The sequence below is a fragment of the Lissotriton vulgaris genome, chromosome 2_1, assembly GCF_964263255.1.
Source record: "Lissotriton vulgaris chromosome 2_1, aLisVul1.2, whole genome shotgun sequence".
Classification (NCBI taxonomy): Eukaryota; Metazoa; Chordata; class Amphibia; order Caudata; family Salamandridae; genus Lissotriton; species Lissotriton vulgaris.
The window spans coordinates 865,073,390-865,095,140 of NC_141687.1; positions in this window are offsets into that span (position 1 = coordinate 865,073,390).

Genomic DNA, 21,751 nt, shown 5'->3' on the forward strand with positions numbered 1-21,751 from the left:
TGCAAAGCAATGCGTGGCGTCTTTTTAGCCCATATAAAGGAAGAAAACACACATTACTCGGATTTTCTGCAGCATTGGTACGAAATTCAAACTATAAAGATCAGCAACTGAGGATGAAAACCATACACCCAAGTATCTTCAAGGAGGAAGGAATTTGTAAAAATGCTACAATTGTTCAAGGACAGGGGAGCGCAAGCTAAGATTGCTCAGGAATCAAAACTGAAAGTTCTGGTTAAGGGCAAATTTCATTTATTTACGGACATTGATGAAGCACAGGGGTTGTTAACCATGATCTCTAAGGACCAATGAATTTGGGCTGTAAGACTGCCCTTTGAACTTTGGTATAGAAGTTTCTTCGTGAATTTTGTTTTTTTGGTGACTTTTTCGAATTATGGAAGTCTGCCGGCCGGCAGAGGAGATTACTTATCTCGCTGAACACTTTAATTTTTTTTTTTTTGCTGTGCGAGGGGGGAGGAGGATGGGGACTGGACCCCGAGAAAGGTTAAGGGGTGCTAATTCAAGGCACCTTATGGGTGGGGGTGGGACTGAATGGCTGGCGTGGGGGAAGAGCCATAAAGGATGGGGGGACTAGAGAGGAGGGGGGAGGGGGAGGGTGGCAGGGGGCAAGAAATCAAAAAAAGAAGTCTTGGATGATTCTATATATCTACTTGTACACAGCCGGAAGTCTAAGAATGTCGTTAATTCTGAAGTGTGGTACTCCTGGCAATGTTGGGTTTAATAATGGTCTATTATCAGATTTGGAGATCAGCTATGTGGTGATTTTCCTTTGTTTTGATTTTCGAGTATGGGGGTGAAAATTATTTGGTACACCAGTGATGGAAAATTGTGTCTGCTTTTAATTTTGGCACCATGGTGACCGTCTGAATAAAGGTTTATTAGGCACCATGCTAGTCAATTTTATCTCACCACTTTCTCGATAGCACATTTGCTTTCTACACTGCAACTTCTTTCACTTCCCACAGCCCTTCAGACACTATCACCCAATTTTCCATCACTGGTGTACCATACACTAGCTGTTGTACTCACATTTCCTTCAAGGTGAGACACCTAGTAGGTACCAGGCTGGTGTTTCTTAAACCCAGATGATGAAGTTCCGCCAATGGGTGGGCTGATGGGTCCACGTCTGCTCTTCTCTCTCACTCTTGCAGTCTATACCTCTATGTTTTAAGTACACGTTAGACAATTGAGGCCACCACTGACCTTAGCAATGTGTTCTTGGCCATCGGTTTAGTGTAAAGTTCCACCTCCAAAATCCTATCACTCTCCATGATGGAAATATCTAGAAAGTCAACTTTTAACCTACTATACTGTGATGTAATTTTACGATTGGGATCCCCCATGTTTAGCCATATCAAGAACTCTTCTAGCTGTACAACATCACCTTCCCAAATGAAGAAAATGTTGTCTATGTAGCCGTACCATCCTGCCACATTTTCAAAAAATGGTGCAAGTTCATTATATATATGTACCTTCTCGAACTCGCCTACGTAGAGGCATGCGAAACTTGGGGCACAGGTAGCCCCCATGCTGGTCCCCTTCTTTTGCTTAAAAAGTTGGCCCTTGAAAAGGAAGATATTATTCATTAAAACCATCCTGGCACAATCTACTATAAAATCCGTATTCGCCCTTTCAGATCTAAATTATCAAGAGCTTTTCGAACAACTTCTATTGTTGCCTCTTGAGGGATGTTCGTATAGAGAGACTCAATGTCCAGGGTAACTAAACACCGAGTCCTCCTATTGAGCGGTGTCCACTCCAGAAGTGAAATAATGTAGGAGGAGTCCCTCACATATTATTACATTTCAGTTTCTCCCAATGTTGAACTGATGTATTTGTTCTTTTACAAATGTATTTTGCAATGTATATGATATATAATGTTTATATTTTGATGTAAAAAAGTATTTTGAATATTTTTGCAAAATATGTCCCACGTGTAACAATTTGTCTGGTCTACTTTTAATAACATATTTGTACTCTTAAATTGTTCAACACTTGGCCTTTTGATGGTGGTGGTGTTATGTTCTGGTGATATGGTTATGTGTCTGAGCGTTTGTGCTATGGTGTTTTAGGCTACCCAAAGGGGATTACTTTTTTGACTGAGGTCTATTTGGTGCCCTACTCCTTTGTTGTGAAAGAGGCCCCTCTCATTTATTTGAGCTATATTGGCACTGTCTGGTTGGCTGGAGAGTCTCTGGTTTCAGAGTTTTTGTCTTTCTTGAGCTGAAAGCCAATGGATCAATTTTAAATGTTTGGTTTTAGTGACAATCAATTTAATAAGATCATTAATGTCAAAAATGGAAATAAGATCACAGTATTACCTGGAAGAGGAGAACATTGGGGTAAACTAGTCAATCTTAAAAAAAAAGTTGATTCAAACAGAAGCCCATGCAGACTTTTTAATTGTTAAAATGTTAAGTCTGAAAGAATCCTGATTGGACTAAAGGTTTGTAACGAACCAGGTCTATTTGTAGAAAACAAAAAAGTTTTAGAAACATGGACCCAAATTTCAAATAGATGCAGCCAGGATTATATGCTCCTCCTTATTGAAACAGCACAAGCACTGATTGAGATAGAGAAGGAAGCAATAGATAAATTAGAGGCAGAATAAGGAACAACACTGCCCTAAAAGATGCTAGAAGAAAACTTGAGGAGATAAATAAGGATGTGGAAGGGTATAGAGATTACCTTATTAACAAGAAAACCAATAAACGTAAAAAGGATATGGGTAGATTCAGCACTGAATCTACTTACCCTTATCTAAAGGAAAATTACTACCGACAGAAAAATGACCAGAGTGTTCCGATGCCGACCGGCCCAACACCGCAGGAGTGAAGAACGTCCCAATCCTCTACCCTCACCGTGACCCCCAACACCCGCAATCAAAACGGATGGTGGAGAACACGACACAGGGAGAAGGTGGGTAATGAAACAAGGGAACCCAAGGTCTTGGGGAACACAGCTCGTCTCCTCTGGCTTCTTGGCAGCTGACAGCTTGACACAGATGAGACCGTTGGGGGTCACGGTGAGGGTAGAGGATTGGGACATTCTTCACTCCTGCGGTGTTGGGCCGGTCGGCAACGGAACAGAAAACCAAGCCCACGAATTATTACACCGCCCGAGTGAAGAGTGGTTGAGGAGGCAGCAGGGGGGGCTTCTTCGATGCAGGAAATTATGCATGCTTTAGAGCACATGCAGGGTGAAGTACAATCCCTGCGTCAGGAGAATCAGGAGTTATGGGGGACACTGAGTGAGGTGAAGGAAAGCACTAAGAGAAGAGGGAGGGATCCCTCAGTTAAGGCTAGGCCCCCCTTTATTCAACCAGCCACATTTAAATATGAGAGGAGTGGGGGGCAGAGTGGGTCTCCTTCTCCTTTGTCTGTCACAGTGAACACTCCTGTGCCGGTGCCTCTAGCAGCTCCAGAGGGGTTTTCCGGGGATAGTAGCCGATATGCTATATTTATGAACCAGTGCCATTTGCACTTCATGTGTCGACCAACCGCTTTTCCTGACAATACTACTAAGGTAGCGTTCGTGATTTCATATCTCTCGGGTACTGCAGCTGGTTGGGCGGTCCCCTTAGTGGAAAACAATGAAGCTGTGTTAAGTAGTTTTCCGGCCTTTAAGAACCAGATGCATAGTCTAATTGCTAAGCATGCTTTCATGCAGGCAAGCGATGTTGAATTGTTAAAGCTACGGCAGGGTAAGCAGGATCTTCTGGGTTATGTGGCTACTTTTAATCGCCTAGTAGCAGAGACACAATGGCCCATGGCAAAAAGAACCTCTTTATTTTATCAGGGCTTGTGCGAGGACTTAAAATATATAGTCTCTCAGGTTGTAGACCCCCCCCGAAGATTGTGTTGAGTTCGTCGATTTGGTTGTTAAACTCAACCATCGAATGAGTGAAAGAAAAGGGGAAAAGATCAGGTCTCAACCCCCAAGGACAACTGTAACCAGGAGAGAAACATCTGAGAATGGGGGCGTAAAAACAGATCCCGAACCTATTCCTTTGGGTGGGGTGCGGGGTCCCTTATCCAAGGAGGAAAAGGAGCGGAGGCGCTTGTTGCAGTTGTGTTTGTATTGTGGGAGGGGTGGACACTTTGCTCGAGAGTGTCCAGTGAAACCGTCCCGGATACCGGAGAATAAGGCTGTGGCTTTCATGGGAAGGGATTGTGAGAGTCCTTCTGTCCTTGAAAGTGGTTTTTGTAACTCATATGACGTACAAGGGGCGGTTCAAAGAGTGCCGCATCATTTCACGGTATCGGCTTGTTGAGCTTATTCATCTAGTGGTAGAGCTTCCTTATCGGTGTTATTGGATTGTGGGGCCACAGGGAACTTTATGGACATCGAGTTGGCAAAGAAGTTGATGGTTCCCTGTGTGATGAAGAAGTAACCTGAACCCGTGAGGGCTATTGACGGCACAGAGCCAAGCTATTTCAGGGAATGTAACACTAACCTCTGGGTCGATTGTACGACAAACCGAACCTTTGTTGATGACATTCGATAATGGGCATTCTGAGACGGTCTGTTTCGATCTGATTGCTGCACCAGCATTTGGGGTGGTACTCGGGGTGCCCTGGTTACAGGCTTTAATCCCAGAATCGATTGGGCGCGGAGGTTGGTCATGCTTGATTCGGAGGATTGTCTTCTTCACTGTTATTGTGAGGCGACTGATTGGGTGTCTCTGTTGTCTTGTGCAGCGAATGGTTGCGTTCAGAACAGTTTGCCTCCTTCGTTTGTGGCATATAAGAAGTTGTTTGATAAGGATCAGGCGTGTGTATTGCCACCTCACAGGGCTTTTGATTGCCGTATTGATTTGGTTCCGGGGGCCATTTTGCCCTGTAGTAGGGTTTATGCGTTGTCGGAGCCGGAGGAGAAACATCTACGGCAGTATTTGGATGAGATGGTAAAGAATGGGTTTATTTGGCCTTCTTCTTCACCTGTGACATCCTCCATATTTTTTATACGGAAGAAGGAGGGTGATCTTCGCTCTTGCGTGGACTACAGAGCGTTGAATAAGGTCACAATAAAGAACAAGTACCCATTACCTCTCATACCGGTGTTGTTAGATCAGCTGCGACATGCCATGGTGTTCACAAAGCTTGATTTAAGAGGTGCTTACCATCTCGTTCGCGTCAGCGAGGGCGACAAATGGAAAACGGCATTCCGTACTAAGTTTGGTTTGTTTGAATATTGTGTTATTCCTTTTGGTTTGTGTAACACCCCTGCCGCTTTTCAGTTTTTTATAAATGAGGTTTTGCGTGAGTTTTTGGATGTCAGTGTGATTGTTTGCATTGATGACATTTTGTTTTTTTCCCCGTCCTTTGAGGAACATGATGCTCATGTTTCGCAGGTTTTGTCTAAGTTTTTGGAACACCGTTTATTTGTCAAGCTTGATAAATGCACATTTGGTGTGACACATGTTGAGTTTTTGGGATTCTTGATTTTTGCGGATGGTATAAAGATGGATCCCCGGAAGATCGAAGCTATTGTTAACTGGCCCATACCCACATGTGTTAAAGATATACATGTGCTACTTGGTTTCGCCAACGTCTACAGGCATTTTATCAGTCACTTCTCTGACATTGTTTCGCCTATGACTTCATTGTTGAAGAAGGGAGTGGTGTTTGATTGGACGCCTGCAGCACAGTTGGCTTTGGAAAGATTGATCGGGCTTTTTACATCTGCTCCTGTGTTGATGCATCCTGATCCTGCTCTTCCGTTTTATGTAGAGGCGGATGCATCCCAGCTAGCCGTTGGGGGCGTGTTGTCTCAGCGTGACAGTGAATCTGGGTTGATGCATCCAATTTAGTTTTTTCAAAGAAACTACTACCTGCTGAGCAGAATTATACAGTAGCCGAGAGGGAAGTATTGGCCATAAAGCTGTCTTTTGAGGAATGGCGCCATTACCTTTGGGGGGGCTCGTCACCCCATTACTATCTATACGGATCATTAGAACTTGGAGTTTTTCCGGTCCGCTAGGGCTTTGACTCCCAGACAGATGAGATGGGTGCTATTCTTTAATGAATACGATTTTACCATCACGTATAGGCTAGCCGCTCAACAGGGGAAATCTGATGCATTATCACGGATTTATGTGGATCCGTCACAGGGAAGCAAGATAGAGGAGTCCTGTTTTATGATTCCCGGTGATAAGATCGTTGGTTGTGCTTCCATAGACGATTTCATGGTTAAAGTGCAGGATGAAATGAAACAGTTGGATCTGGCTCCGTGGCTGTCGGAACCTGGAATCACGTTTATTATTTTATTTATTTATTAAAATTTTTATAGAGCGCGTAGTCACCCTGAGGTATCCCAGCGCTAAAGATCCCTACATCTGTGGGTTCGGGGGCTGAAAAAGGGGGGGGGGACAACAGGTTTCAGTCGGAAGAAAGTTATGATTAAGGGAACAGGTAAGTTTTAAGCCGTTTCCTGAAACGTAGGCAGTTGGGTTCTTTCCTCAAGTCTCGGGGGAGAGCATTCCAGAGGCGTGCAGTGTGGACCGAGAAGCGTCTTCCACCCGTGCGGGCTTTCTTGAATCTGGGCAGGATGATAAGGGACTCCTTGTCCGATCGAAGGGATCTTGGGGCTTTATAAGGTTTTATGAATTTCCTAAGAATAGGGGGGCCTTGATTCTGCAGTAGCTTGTGCGCCAGGCATAAGGCTTTGAATATTACTCGTTCCCTCACTGGGAGCCAGTGAAGGAGCTTCAGAGCAGGTTTGGCTGAAGCTCTGGCAGGGGTGTTAGTGAGGATCCGGGCCGCTGCATTTTGGATTTTCTGGAGTTTGTTTAAGGTTGCTTCGGGTGCGCCCAGGTAGATAGCATTGCTATAGTCGAGCCTGGAAAGTATGAGGCCTTGGATGAGAAGTCTTTGCGATGTGGGTGGAAGTAGGGGCAGGATCTTTCTCATCGATTTGACTAGCCCGAAGCAAGTACCGGCAACTTTTTTGGCCTGCGTGGTGAATGAAAGGTCGGTTTCAATCGATACTCCCAGGCTTTTTACTTCCTGTTTGGGGTCAGGGTGGGACCCAGACAGGGTGGCCAGATGTTCAAGGGGAAGGTGAGTCCTTTCTGACCCAGAAGGAGAATGTCTGTTTTTGAACCATTCAGCTTTAAGGCTGAGTTGCTCATCCACCCTTGTATCTGCGTCAAGCAGTTGAATAGGTCCGCAGGCTGTTGACTAGGGTGGGATAGGGAGACAACTAGTTGTGTGTCATCCGCATAACTGACGATGCTCACTCCGAATGGGGTGACGACCTCCTCCAATGGGGACATGTAGATGTTAAACAATGTGGGGCTCAGGGAGGAGCCCTGAGGCACCCCACATTGGAGGGGTGTTTCGGAGGAGCAGGTGTTATTCTCCCAGATCTGGAAGGAGCATTGGGCCAGAAAGGAGGAAAGCCAGGATAGAGCAGTGCCTTCCACTCCTACCTTCTTGAGCCGTTTGATCAGGAGTTGGTGGTTGACGGTGTCGAAGGCCGCGCTCAGGTCGAGGAGGATCACTGCCACTGATCCTCCTTCGTCTAAGAGTGCTCTGGCCTCCTCCACCGCTGCCAGGAGGGCGATGTCGGTGCCCTGTCCTGGGCGAAAACCTGTCTGCGAGTTTTTTTGCAGATTATTGGATTCAAGAAACTGGGAAAGTTTCTTGTTCACCAGTTTCTCGGCAATCTTGCTGGTCCCCGGGAGGAGGGATATTGGTCTGTAGTTGGCCAATTCCGCTGGATCCAAGGAGGGTTTTTTTAGAAGCGCTTTAACAACTGCCGCTTTCCAACTAGGGGGTACGACTCCCTGTTGCAAAGACGCGTTAATCAGATGGGTGAGGGGGGGGATGATGATGGGAGCTACTTCCTTGAGGGTCCGTAGCTGTGCGGGGTCCCTAGGAGATCCGCTTTTGATGGTTTTAAGCATATTCTCGACTTCTTCGGTGGTTATTTGTCCCCAGGAGGTTAGGCGAGGGGAGATCGGAGTGTCGGGGGGATCGTCAATCTCGCTCGGAATGGTAGAAGGGATGGAGTCTAGAATTTTTTGCATTTTTTCTTGGAAGAAGCTGGCTAGCTGATGGCATTTTTCCTGGTCAGCTTTTGGGTCTGGTGGGTTTCTCGGGCCGGGGTCGGGGACCTTGAGAAGTTCTTTCAGGATGGTATAGGTTTCTTTGCTAGAGCAGGCGGCTTTTTCGATTCTTTCCTGAAAGAATAGACTTTTTGTCTTGCCAATTGAAGATTTGTATGCTGATAGGGAGGTGAAGTAGGCATCCTTATTAGCATTGGATTTCTCCTTCCTCCAGGAACGTTCAGCCCTTTTACAGTCCTGCCGTAGCGACTTGAGCTCTGGAGTATACCACGGGGCCGAGGGTATACGTTTGGTATGTCTGAGGGTGGCGGTTTTGGGGAGGAGTGTTTCCAAAGAGGATGTGATCCAGGAGCAAAACAGTTTATCGGCCGTGATAGCGTCAGAGGAAAGCGTTGGAGTAGAATTAGAGAGAATGGCGGACCATTCGGATGGTAGAAGTTTGTGCCAAAGTCTGTCGGTGACTTTGATTTTCGCAGACTGGGTGGTAACAGTAGGAGACTCCCAGGAAATGGGGATTAAAAAGTGATCGGTCCATGGCAGTGGCAAAGGAGGACTGGTGGTGATATTGGCGACATTGGTGAGGACGGGATCTAAGAGGTGTCCCTTGTCGTGGGTGGGCTCGTTATTCACCAATCGAATGTTAAGTAACAGGAGGTCCACTAGTAGGTCAGAAGCTGACCGGTCAGTGGGATCTGTGAAGTGGAGGTTAAGGTCGCCAACGATAAGAAAATTGGAAACGGAGGCGGCTAGTTGGGAAGCCGTTTCGGTAACTGCGTTGAGGAATTTCCCGAGAGTACCCGGAGGGCGGTAGATAAGTAGTCCCGAAAGGGAGTGCGTCGGGGAGGTTTGGAGGGAGAAGTGGCAGCTTTCAGAGTCTTCAATGTTGGCGTCATTGGTTCTGCAGGTGAGATGTTCTCGGTAGATTATAGCCAACCCGCCTCCTCTTCCTCTGGGTCTATGAAGGGTTTGGATGAGGTAGCCTGGGGGAAGGGCGGTGACAACGTCCGCATCAGTACTGTCAGAAAGCCAGGTTTCTGTAAGAAACAATGCGTCTAAGCCTTGATCTTGGATCATCTCATTGATTTCGGGTGCATGCTTGGGGAGGGAGCGACAGTTCAGAAGACCCAGCTGTAATCTGGGATTGGCTGGGGTCTGAGTGGTTGGGTAGCAGCGCGTGCAGCTTGTGAAGGGTTTACCTGCGTCATGAATGTATCGACAACCTTGGTTTTTTTCAGGTCGGAGATCCAGAAGCGTGTCTGCTGGGTACATCAGACGACTGGGGGGTGGATCTGGCAGAGTCCCTGGGCCTGGGTCCATCCGGGCCCGGACGGGCCCAGACGGGCTTGCCTTAAAGGATGGGTTAATGTATCAGGCAAAGAAGTTGTTTGTGCCCCCTGAGTTGCGTACACTGGTTCTTACATATTGTCATTCATCGTCCTTGGTTGGGCATCCGGGGCTCAATAAGACCAAAGAGCTGTGTATGCGTTGGTTTTGGAGGAAGTCTCTGGCCCATGATGTACAGGTATTTGTGGCCTCATGCCCGGTGTGGGCTGTTAGTAAGTCCTCGCACATGTCTCCATTTGGGTTGTTGCACCCTTTGCCAGTGTCTCCCTCCCCCTGGCATACGGTCAGTATGGACTTTGTGACCGATTTGCCGCCTGATTCAGGCTTTACGGCCATTTTAGTTGTTGTGGATTTATTCACTATAATGGCTCACTTCGTTCCCTTGCCAGGGTTACCCACATCTAGAGAATTGGCTGATCTGTTTATGGCCCAAGTGATCCGACTGCATGGGGTTCCTACTGCCATCGTTTCAGATAGAGGGGCACAGTTTGTTTCACATTTTTGGACTGCCCTGTGTCGTTCATTAAAGATGGAAGTAAGTTTGTCAACAGCTTACCATCCACAAAGCGACGTGCAAAGAGAACGTACCAATCAAACCATGGAGCAGTATTTGCGCTGTTTGCTAACGTCACTGACGGGCAGTTGGGCACAAGCCCTTCCTGTGGCTGAGTTCGCATATAATAACAGCATGCACTCAGCTTTAGGCATGTCACCGTTTTATTGTTCGATGGGGTTCCATCCCAAGACAATTCCTATTCAGCCATCTGAGAGGGTACCAGCAGTGGATTCCCTGAGTAGGGGTTTGATTGAAATCTGGAAGAAAGCCCAACAGCAATTATTTGAGTCCAAGAAAGCCATGAAAGTACAGGCAGACAGGCATAGACGGCCAGCTCCTCTGTATGCAGTGGGGATAGGGTTTGGCTAGCAACGAAGAATCTGAAGTTGCCGGGACCAAGAAAATTACAGCCTCGGTTTGTAGGTCCCTTTCCAGTTCAGAAGGTGGTGAATCCAGTTGCGATCAGGTTGACTTTACCGGCTGAGTATGGTATTCATCCTGTATTTCACACCTCTTTGTTGAAGCCATACGTCACCACTTCTCAAGAGTTGCCACCTCCTCCTCCCATTTTGATAAATGATAACGTGGAGTATGGGGCTAAAACTGTTTTGAATTCCAAGTGGATGAAGGGACGGCTGTATTACCTTATTGACTGGAAGGGTTACCCCCCAGAGGACAGTTCTTGGGTTCCGGCGAGTAGGGTTCATGCTGCCCGGTTAGTTCATCTGTTTCATCGCCTGCACCCCGGGAAACCTAGGTTTGTAGGAAGGCTTTCGGGAGGGGGTACTGTTGGGGTTCAAGGGGGCCTGGTGCCTTCTGTCTAGTTCCCCGTTCAGCGTTTTTTCTTAAAGTGCCAAGTGCATATGCGAATTTATGGACGCTCCCTAGGGCTCGCTTTAAAAGGGGGCTGCCAACTGGAAACAGGTGCTTGGTTTCTTTATTGGTCCCTTGCCGTGTGATTCCTGTTCCTGTGGTTCTATCGTGTCCCCTTTTTTCATTTAGCGGTCTCGCCTGTGTCAAGCTGTGAGCTGCCAAGAAGCCAGAGGAGCTGTGTGCCCCAAGACCTTGGGTTCCCTTGTTTTGTTACCCACCTTCTCCCTGTGTCGTGTTCTCCACCATCCGTTTTGATTGCGGGTGTTGGGGGTCACGGTGAGGGTAGAGGATTGGGACGTTCTTCACTCCTTCGGTGTTGGGCCGGTCAGCAACGGAACAATGAGACTAGGATGTTGAATGTTATGGAGCATTATGAACCTATTCAAAAGACTATACTCACCGATTTAGCTAAGGACTGTCTATAGCTCCTTACTGCGGAAAAAGAAAAAAGTTTAATATGTGAAGATGAATTCAAATTTTTAAATAACACAGAACCTAGGATCCCAACCCTATGTGGCCTGCCTAAGGTACATAAGAATAATGATAACCCTCCGATGAGACCTATAGTTAGTACTTTTATTTAATTAATGGAACCGTTGATCAAATATATTGATCACTTCCTACATCCATTAGTTAGTGCCATTAAATCATATGTCAGGGACTCCTGCCACATTATTTCACTTCTGGAGTGGACACCGTTCAATAGACGGATCAGTGTTTAGTTACCCTGGACATTGACTCTCTCTATACGAACATCCCTCAAGAGGCAACAGTAGAAGTTGTTCGAAAAGCTCTTGAAGATTTAGATCTGGAAGAGGCGAATAAGGATTTTATAGCAGATTGTACCAGGATGGTTTTGATGAATAATGTCTTTCTATTCAAGGACCAACTTTTTAAGCAAAAGAAGGGGACCAGCATGGGTGCTACCTGTGTCCCAAGTTTAGCATGCCTCTACGTAGGGGAGTTCGAGAAGATATATATATATATAATGAACTTGCACCGTTTTTTGAAAATGTGGCAGGATGGTACCGCTACATAGACTCTAGAAAGTGGCCTACTCACTAAGTGGAGACTAGGACTCTAACATGCACAACAAATTAGTGTGTGTTACTTAATATGAACACAAATATTTAATGAAACGATGTACTGTTATACTTTACACAGTATTGCATTAATACATCATTGATTTTGCATATGAATGTTTACATAAATGCTATATGCATTTCATGAGACTTCCAACATACAAATCATGTTTAAACGCAAACAAAATAACAAAACCCAATGCATTTCGGGACACTGGGTCCCTTCGTCAGGGGTAATCTGCAAAAGAAAGAAGAGCGGGAAACGTTTTAAGAGATGCACACTTGATGAACACAAAGTTGACATCGTGTGATAAGAATGGTCGTGCACCGTACACCATGTAGTGCTAAAATCAGTAATACAGTTTAGTGACTGCATCAGTGTGCACTTACTGTCTTCACCCAAGAAATGCAGAACTGTGTTCGAACGTGTATATTCCTCAAAGCAGCTTACAGTTATCTCAAGATCCAGGAAACCTAGAGATGAGATATAGCGTGTTATTACTATGTTGCATGAGATTAGTCAATAAACTGGTCTATCAAATTGTTTCTAATTCTCACCCGGTGTCTGTAATGAGCCTAGCATCGCCGAAGAAATGCGGAGATCTTTTTTTAATAAATATCTGAAAACACAATGCGGAGGCAGTGTAACTGTAATTACAATAGTAATATGTGTGGTTAGTCATGTTGCTGTCTATAAACAAGTCCTGCAACTTCAAAAAATAGCCAGCTACGGCATTTAATGTCAGCTGGTAGGAACCATGCAACTGACCTTAAGTTATAATTTATTGCGTCGAGAATGGTGTTGAGGTGGCGTGGAGGACTGAATGCAAGGATTCGGCGTCAGGGTGCCCTGACAAAGAAGCTGGAAATCGAAATGTTGAGAGTTACTGGAGCGTTCTCTCAAAAAAAAATGAGGATTATCAGAATATTCCTCACCTATTACGTACGAATGCTAAATCGACGTGTGCCTGTTTCCTCTGAGTTTTCCGTATACAGGATATTCTGCAGCAGGGACAATAAACTCCTCTGTGTTTTCGGTATACACTTGTTCAGCAGCGGGGACGAAAACCTCAATCACGGCTGAATTTGAGATCGCTTCCTGTTTAGGAGCGATCAGGTGATGATACGTCATTGTTGCAGTAAACAAAAAAAATGAACTATGACTGTGTAACAGTAGAAATTCTGACTAAAGCCGAAGCACATAGTAATCCAAGTATGAAAAAAACGTGCACACAATAAAGAAGTTGACTGGGTTCAAGCACGTCAGGACCATATTATATGTCCTGACGGGACCCAAAACCAAACTGAAAATCACGATTGTCAGTGTGTAGTCTCCAAGATGGCGCCAGAATATAAGGGTGCCATAGAGAAAAGAAGAAAACATGCGTTGACATAACGTTGCAAATGGTAAATGTATTTCTGCAGTAAATTGTAAGATGCACGCATATAGGAACAGACAGATCTGGTGATGTAAACACGTTACTGGTGCGAGAGCCTGCGTGTTACAGTCTAAATAACTCAAAATGGTGTGTGTATACAAATGGAAATGGCAAACAGACATAAATTAACACAACATCAACGAACAACAAAGTGGTATGAAATGCTGAGTGAATACATACAATGATATTAACATATGAAAAGAAGGATGACGGCACCAGTAGTCAAAATAATATGAAATGCTAGGTGCATACATACAAAACTACATTCATATGTCAACAGAAATAGTGAAGATTTGAAACATTAAAAAAGTGCCTCTTATGTAATGTATTAGTGTATCGTGCATGTGAGGTTTAAGCCCTATTGGAATAAAAACATGTGCATCGCGTGTGTCTTGTTCCGTGCGTATAGCTGTCAAAGTATAACTGATCCAGATGGTAATTTTCTAAAGAAAACATGCCATCTCAATTTTGTCATTAAGTCCGTATGGCATCATAATATGCAACTTCTTAATCCAGAAGGCTTCTCTTTGTAGGAGTATTTTTAAATTGTCCATGCCTGGGGTCTTAGGGACCTGTTCAATTATTTGAAATTTAAGTTGTGCAATATTGTGGTAAACTTCTGCCCAATGTGCTGCCAGGCTGGAAAAGGAGCTGTTAGTGCGAATTTTGCTTTTGTGCTCAGTGAGCCTTATTTTCATTTTCCTCTCAGTTTTTCCAATGTATATTAGTCCGCAGGGACACTTAATGGCATACACAACCTTTTCAGAATTACAGTCTGTAATGCTTTTTAATTTGATTTGCCCCTGTTCTAGGATGTAACAAAGTGTCTCCAGGAATAACATTATTACAATGTATACAATGTCAGCATTTCTTTGTTCCACTCGTGGGGATTGTTGGTTTGTTTGTCTTCTTTCTAGGCAGTAATTCTTTCAAATTCCGGGCTCTTGTGAAAGCGAGTAATGGTTTATCCCTGAACAAATTGTGAAAATCTGTTTCTGACTCAAGTAGCTGCCAGCGCTTACTGATAATAGTTTTAATCTCTGTGGACACAGTAGAACAATTAGACACTAATACTATTCTATTAGTGTTTTTTTGGGGGGCTTTTTGTAGTAGCTGTTCTCTGGATGTAGGCAGCGCTTTCCTGAGTTGTTGATTGAGTAGGTCTTCCGGGTATCCTCTATTCATTTAGTTGGTCTTCTGATGTAAGAAAGTGTCCTCACCTGCCTTATTATCAGATGATATACGTCGGGTTCTGAGAAACTGAGAAACTGGTAGGTTCTTTATGAGAGATGGTTTGTGAAAACTACTGAAAAGTATAGCTTTATTTTTGTCTGTTGGTTTTTTAAATACACATGTACGGATATGTCCTGATTCTAATTCGATCCGTGACAGGAAAGATAATGCTGTCTGTTGGATAGTGTAGGTAAATTGAATCCTTGGATCCACCAGATTTAATGTGCGTATTTTGTTTATCAGAGCTGACTCAGGCTTGTTCCAGATGAGGAAAATGTCATCAATATATCTCCAATAGAACACTAAACATTCGTGCCAAGTAGTATCAGTCAAGATGTAATCATGTTGAAATTTGGCCAAATACGTGTTTGCGTAGGCAGGTGCTCCTGGAAATCCCATGGAAGTTCTGTTTAGCTGAATGTAAAACTTCTCATTCCATGAGAAGTAGCTGTTTTGTAGACAGAATTGGAGAAGTTGTAAAATGAAGCTTTTTGGTGCTTCAACATTTTCTTGCCTGAGGAGTGCCCATTCTACAGCTTTCAGCCCACATGTGTGGGGTATACAAGTGTACAATGCAACCACATCTATGGTGCAACGTATCCAATCCTCACTTGCCTTCTTGCTTAAAGAGCTAAGGCTTCGCTTGTTTAAAGACAGCAACATGACTAACCGCACATCTTATTTTTGTAATAACAGTTACACCGCCTCCCCATCGTGTTTTCAGATATTTATTCAACTGCGATTTCCGCATTTCTTCGGCGACTCTAGGCTCAATGCGGACAAAGGGTGAGAATTAGCAACAATCTGATAGACCAGTTTATTGACTAATCTCATGCAACATAGTATTAACACGCTATATCTCATTCCGCATCTTGAGATAACAGCAAGCTGCTTTGAGGAATAAACATGTTCGAACACAGTTCTACATTTCTTGCGTGAAGACAGTAGGTGCACACTGACGCGGCAATCCACTGTATCACTGATTTTAGCACTACATGGTGTAGGGTGCACGACCATTCTTATCACATGATGTCATTTTTGTGCTCATCAAGTGTGCATCTCTTGAAACGTTTCCCGTTCTTCTTTCTTTTGCAGATTAGCCCTAACGAAGGGACCCAGAGTCCCAAAATGCATTGGGTTTTGTTATTTTGTTTGTGTTTAAACATGATTTGTACCTTGGAAGTCTCATGTAATGCATATAGCATTTATGTAAACATTCATATGTAAAATCAATGATGTAATAATGCAATACTGTGTAAAGTATAACAGTATATTGTTTCATTAAATATTTGTGTACATTTTAGGTACCTCACACTAATTTGTTGTGAATGTTAGAGTCCTAGTCGCCACTTAGGGACTAGGCCACTTTCTAGGGTTTACTAATATGCTCATCAGGCATAGTTTCTAACATTGCACACATATCGTTCCATCTGCAGTTCAACCGCATACAACTCAGAGTGCGCTGTTCACCTACACTGACTGCTACATAGACAAGATTTTCTTCATTTCGGAAGGTGATGTTGTACAGCTAGAAGAGTTCTTGATATGGCTAAACATGGGGGACGTGTCAAAACCTCAATTTAAAAAGAGGATCCAAGGGCAAGTTTAACGACTCGAGCTAGATATGTACCCCAACATAAATACCATAACAACAATTATATCTAGGAGTCAAAGAAAAAAAGAAACTCACTGTGAAAGACAAAGCCTCAACGCGGAAAGTAGATTAACTAAAAGTGGAGAACCAGGTGTGTAACCAAGTGTGACAAGAATATAAATGTGAGCTAAAGCTTGGTTGAGTGGCAATAAACTTTACTGTTCCCACTATAAGACAAACACAATTCTAGTCGAATAGTGAATGGCTGTATACACATTAAACAGAAATCCATGGTGAACAGTTTGTTCTGGCCGGTGTGGCACCCCCATCCATTCCCTAAAGGGCCAAATAAAGATACAGAATGAAAATAGTGAGTTTTTGATTCACAGCAGATTAGACTACTTGAGTTGTAGTTTACAATTAGATAACATCTTTTAAAAACACAATTAATTATAGCCCAACCTACATCTGTTTTTGATTGTCTTCTTATTTTAATGCAGAGCGGTGCTCCTCTATACCTTGATTCAGAAAAGGGGGTGGTGATGAACAGAGTGTCTGAATTAAGCAGACCACTCTTACCCAGTCCAAAGATCAGGGCTTGATCCATCACCGTTTTTTAGCTCACTGCACCATCCCAGCTCAGAACTTGGATATATGCAAATTAGTCTGACCCTGGCCCAGTGCATCATGGGAACAGGGCAGACCAAACTACCAAGCCAATTCTTATACTGGGAAGGAAACAAGCTACCGGGGACCGGTTTCTGGCATTTCAGCCATCTTCGGCCCGGCTTGCTTGAATCCTGATGGTGCAATGAGCAAGGGACTCACATCTGAGTATACCCTTCCACGCTTATGGTGGACAAAAATGATTCAGAAAAGGGGGTGGTGATGAACAGAGTGTCTGAATTAAGCAGACCACTCTTACCCAGTCCAAAGATCAGGGCTTGATCCATCACCGTTTTTTAGCTCACTGCACCATCCCAGCTCAGAACTTGGCTATATGCAAATTAGTCTGACCCTGGCCCAGTGCATCATGGGAACAGGGCAGACCAAACTACCAAGCCAATTCTTATACTGGGAAGGAAACAAGCTACCGGGGACCGGTTTCTGGCATTTCAGCCGTCTTCGGCCCGGCTTGCTTGAATCCTGATGGTGCAATGAGCAAGGGACTCACATCTGAGTATACCCTTCCACGCTTATGGTGGACAAAAATGATTCAGAAAAGGGGGTGGTGATGAACAGAGTGTCTGAATTAAGCAGACCACTCTTACCCAGTCCAAAGATCAGGGCTTGATCCATCACCGTTTTTTAGCTCACTGCACCATCCCAGCTCAGAACTTGGCTATATGCAAATTAGTCTGACCCTGGCCCAGTGCATCATGGGAACAGGGCAGACCAAACTACCAAGCCAATTCTTATACTGGGAAGGAAACAAGCTACCGGGGACCGGTTTCTGGCATTTCAGCCGTCTTTGGCCCGGCTTGCTTGAATCCTGATGGTGCAATGAGCAAGGGACTCACATCTGAGTATACCCTTCCACGCTTATGGTGGACAAAAATGATTCAGAAAAGGGGGTGGTGATGAACAGAGTGTCTGAATTAAGCAGACCACTCTTACCCAGTCCAAAGATCAGGGCTTGATCCATCACCGTTTTTTAGCTCACTGCACCATCCCAGCTCAGAACTTGGCTATATGCAAATTAGTCTGACCCTGGCCCAGTGCATCATGGGAACAGGGCAGACCAAACTACTAGGCCAATTCTTATACTGGGAAGGAAACAAGCTACCGGGGACCGGTTTCTGGCATTTCAGCCGTCTTCGGCCCGGCTTGCTTGAATCCTGATGGTGCAATGAGCAAGGGACTTATATCTGAGTATACCCTTCCACGCTGATGGTGGACAAAAATGATTCAGAAAAGGGGGTGGTGATGAACAGAGTGTCTGAATTAAGCAGACCACTCTTACCCAGTCCAAAGATCAGGGCTTGATCCATCACCGTTTTTTAGCTCACTGCAACATCCCAGCTCAGAACTTGGCTATATGCAAATTAGTCTGACCCTGGCCCAGTGCATCATGGGAACAGGGCAGACCAAACTACCAAGCCAATTCTTATACTGGGAAGGAAACAAGCTACCGGGGACCGGTTTCTGGCATTTCAGCCGTCTTCGGCCCGGCTTGCTTGAATCCTGATGGTGCAATGAGCAAGGGACTCACATCTGAGTATACCCTTCCACGCTTATGGTGGACAAAAATGATTCAGAAAAGGGGGTGGTGATGAACAGAGTGTCTGAATTAAGCAGACCACTCTTACCCAGTCCAAAGATCAGGGCTTGATCCATCACCGTTTTTTAGCTCACTGCACCATCCCAGCTCAGAACTTGGCTATATGCAAATTAGTCTGACCCTGGCCCAGTGCATCATGGGAACAGGGCAGACCAATAATTGTTGTTATGGTAAACATGGGGGACCCCAATCTCACTTTTACATCACAGTACAGTAGGTTAAAAGTTGACTTTCTAGACTTTCCATCAAGGAGAGGGATGGGATTTTGGAGGTGGAACTTTATACTAAACCGATGGCCAAGAAAACCTTGCTCCATTATTCAAGATCCACCCCAAGTCCCAACGGGATAATATGATGTTTAGTCAGTTTCTCCGATTTCAGAGAAACTGTTCAGATATACAGGATTTTTACAGGCATGCTGAAGTTTTAAAAAATACATTTAAAGATAGGGGATACCCCAAGAAACTAATATCACACTCATGTAAGCAAGCCAGATTTTATTACACAGAGGCAATGATAAACAAGACTGTACAAAGGGAGAAAGATATGGAAAAGGTGGACTTTGTGAGCAATTTCTCTCATATTAGCATAGGATAAAAATGTGATACATATTGTCAATGATGACGAGGAGAAAAAATTAGATAGACCCCTATTTGCATTTAAAAGAAATATAAATTTGAAGAATGAGTTGGTACCTACCTACAGGGAAGGAGTACAGAGTATGCAGAGTACATTAGAGAAAAGGCCAGCTGTCAGTAATGTTAGGTGTGGCACACGCAATGTTTGTGCCTTATGCATTGATTCTACAAGTATGGAACGCAATGGTTATCACATTAAATCTAGGACCTTTAACAACTGTAGCAGCAAGAACATAGTGTATCATGCTTGACTTGGATCTCTCTATGAAGTCGCAGGTTCAATCTGTGGCTCGAACGTGTTTTAGGCTCCTAAAAATGATGAGGAACTTCTCACCACTGCTACCACTGTCACATAGGAAGACGGTAGTCCAAGCTTTGATTATGTCAAGGCTGGATTATGCCAATGTACTTTACCTGGGCATTCCGAATTACTTACTGGGACGTCTTCTGGTTGTGCAAAATGCGGCAGCCAGAGCAATTTCTCTGGTTGGGCCTAGGACTCACATGTCGAGTCATTTGAAAACCCTTCACTGGTCATCAATGAAAAACAGGATTGATTTTCAATCTCTTGTGTTGGCCTTTAAGGCTCTCCATAATAGTGGGGCTCAGTACATCAGGAAGAGAATTATACCCTACACCCCAGTCAGGACCTTGAGGTCATCGACACAACATCTGTTACTGGTGCCAAAATTCTCTCGGACCAGGATGGGGGGTCGTTCTTTCCAGGTGGTAGTGGGCAGACTATGGACCTCGTTGCCTCCTTCCCTTAGACAAGAACCTGAGCTTCTTAGCTTCAGACGCCAACTCAAGACCTGGCTGTTCCATCAGTAATGAAGCTGTGGAGGATTATAAGTGACTAGTGTCTCTCTTTTCAAGAGGGATTCTCTCAGCGCCGGCACACTCCTTGGAGTAGCCGCGCCCTTTTATAAATCCCCCATAACATTAACATTAACATCTCTTATGTTGCCCATGTGGCAAGGGCTACGTAGGATAAAAAAGTAGGGAACTCTGCACAAGGATCCAGGAACATCGTTCTGGGATTAGAACAAAATAACTCAATGCCCCCCTGGTAGCCCATTTTCTTGAAATGGAACATAGTGAGATGGTTCATTTTGGAGAAGATTACTATTGGCAAACAAGGTGGTAACATTGAGCTCAAGCAGAAAGCCAGAAAGCAGTTGTATATCTTGTGGCTTAACAAAGTCTGAAATGGCCTTAATTCTAAAGAAGAATGGGAGTGCCTGGTAGGAGCAGTCTAAAAGAATGGCTATACATTTGTATATGGTCTGCTGATTAGTGTGTATAATAGGGCGGCTTACATGATATAGCAGAGAAAGTGTAGTGTAGGTGAGATTCTTAACTTAACTTGAGGTGCAAGGGTTTGAAGGTTGGAAATTACTGAACTTGGTCCTAATGAGGAAAATAGAGTCATATTGATCATAAGAAGAGATCTATACGGCCTGAATAACTATAATAATTCCAATTGGCTGTAGATCGATAGATATGGCTAGTGTAAAGCGTAGGAAGATAGGCAGGCAAAGATGGCTGCCACGAGAGTGCAGGGTTTTACAGGCCCGATAGAGGCATCTCTTAAAGAAAGTTTTTAGATCAGTCCTGAAGATTTGGGTTTGTCGTAAGTTATCAAAATTATTAAGATGCAAGGAATTTGATGGCTAAGGACGAAATAATATCTGAGCACTACTGAATTTATCTGTTTGTGAACAAAAGGGGTTGAGTGGAAACAGAAGGTTTTACTGGAAGAGAATATCTCTATTAGATTATCTTTACAGAATGTAACTTGTTTAAACACTCTAAATGGCTTCCAACTGATGAAAAAATATACATGGATAGGCAGGCTAAGATGGCTGAGGCGATTCTCCATGTAGAATCATGATAATCATGTTCTCGGCACTGACGTAGGTGGTCACATGGATATGGGAGGGGAATTTAAAAACCGGATTGCATCCAGAGCAATGGAATTTCATGTTTTTTTGTCCACTGTGGCTTTGATACCCCGCTTGCAGACGACTCATATGAGGTAAGAAAGAGCGGCGGATTTTTGTCTTCGGACTAATCATGGGTTGCATTGAATAAGGGGATGTTTAAGTTTGAAAGGGTGATGGTTTCGGTTTACATGCCGAACACAGTCCTGTTTGAAGATACAAGGAGGACTATTTAACTAGCCTAGGCCGGGAAATCCTATTGAGGGTGTTGCTATTTTACGATATCGGGCGCGCTTGTGGGAAATAATATTAGGCTGCCCATTTGGTTGTCATATACAGGCCACCATGAGACATGTGGGTTAGGGAGCTTGGCTAATGCCATATAATATGGCTGTTAGAAACTGAATTTGTACAGATGAATGCGCTCAAGTATAGGGTATTGTAGTTAATCCCAAATTGCTGAGTAGAATATACTGAGAGCGTATCAGGTACCACAAGTTTAAAAGAATTTTATTAAAAATATGAATATAGACTGTAGGGATATCTAAAAAGAGATAGGATGTATGATCTAGAGATATTTAATGTTATAGCCATCCGGATAGATTGTAGGATGAAAGTTCCTTTAATTGGGTCACTCGAAGGTAGAGAGTTAATCCATTGATTAAGAGAATGCAGGCTC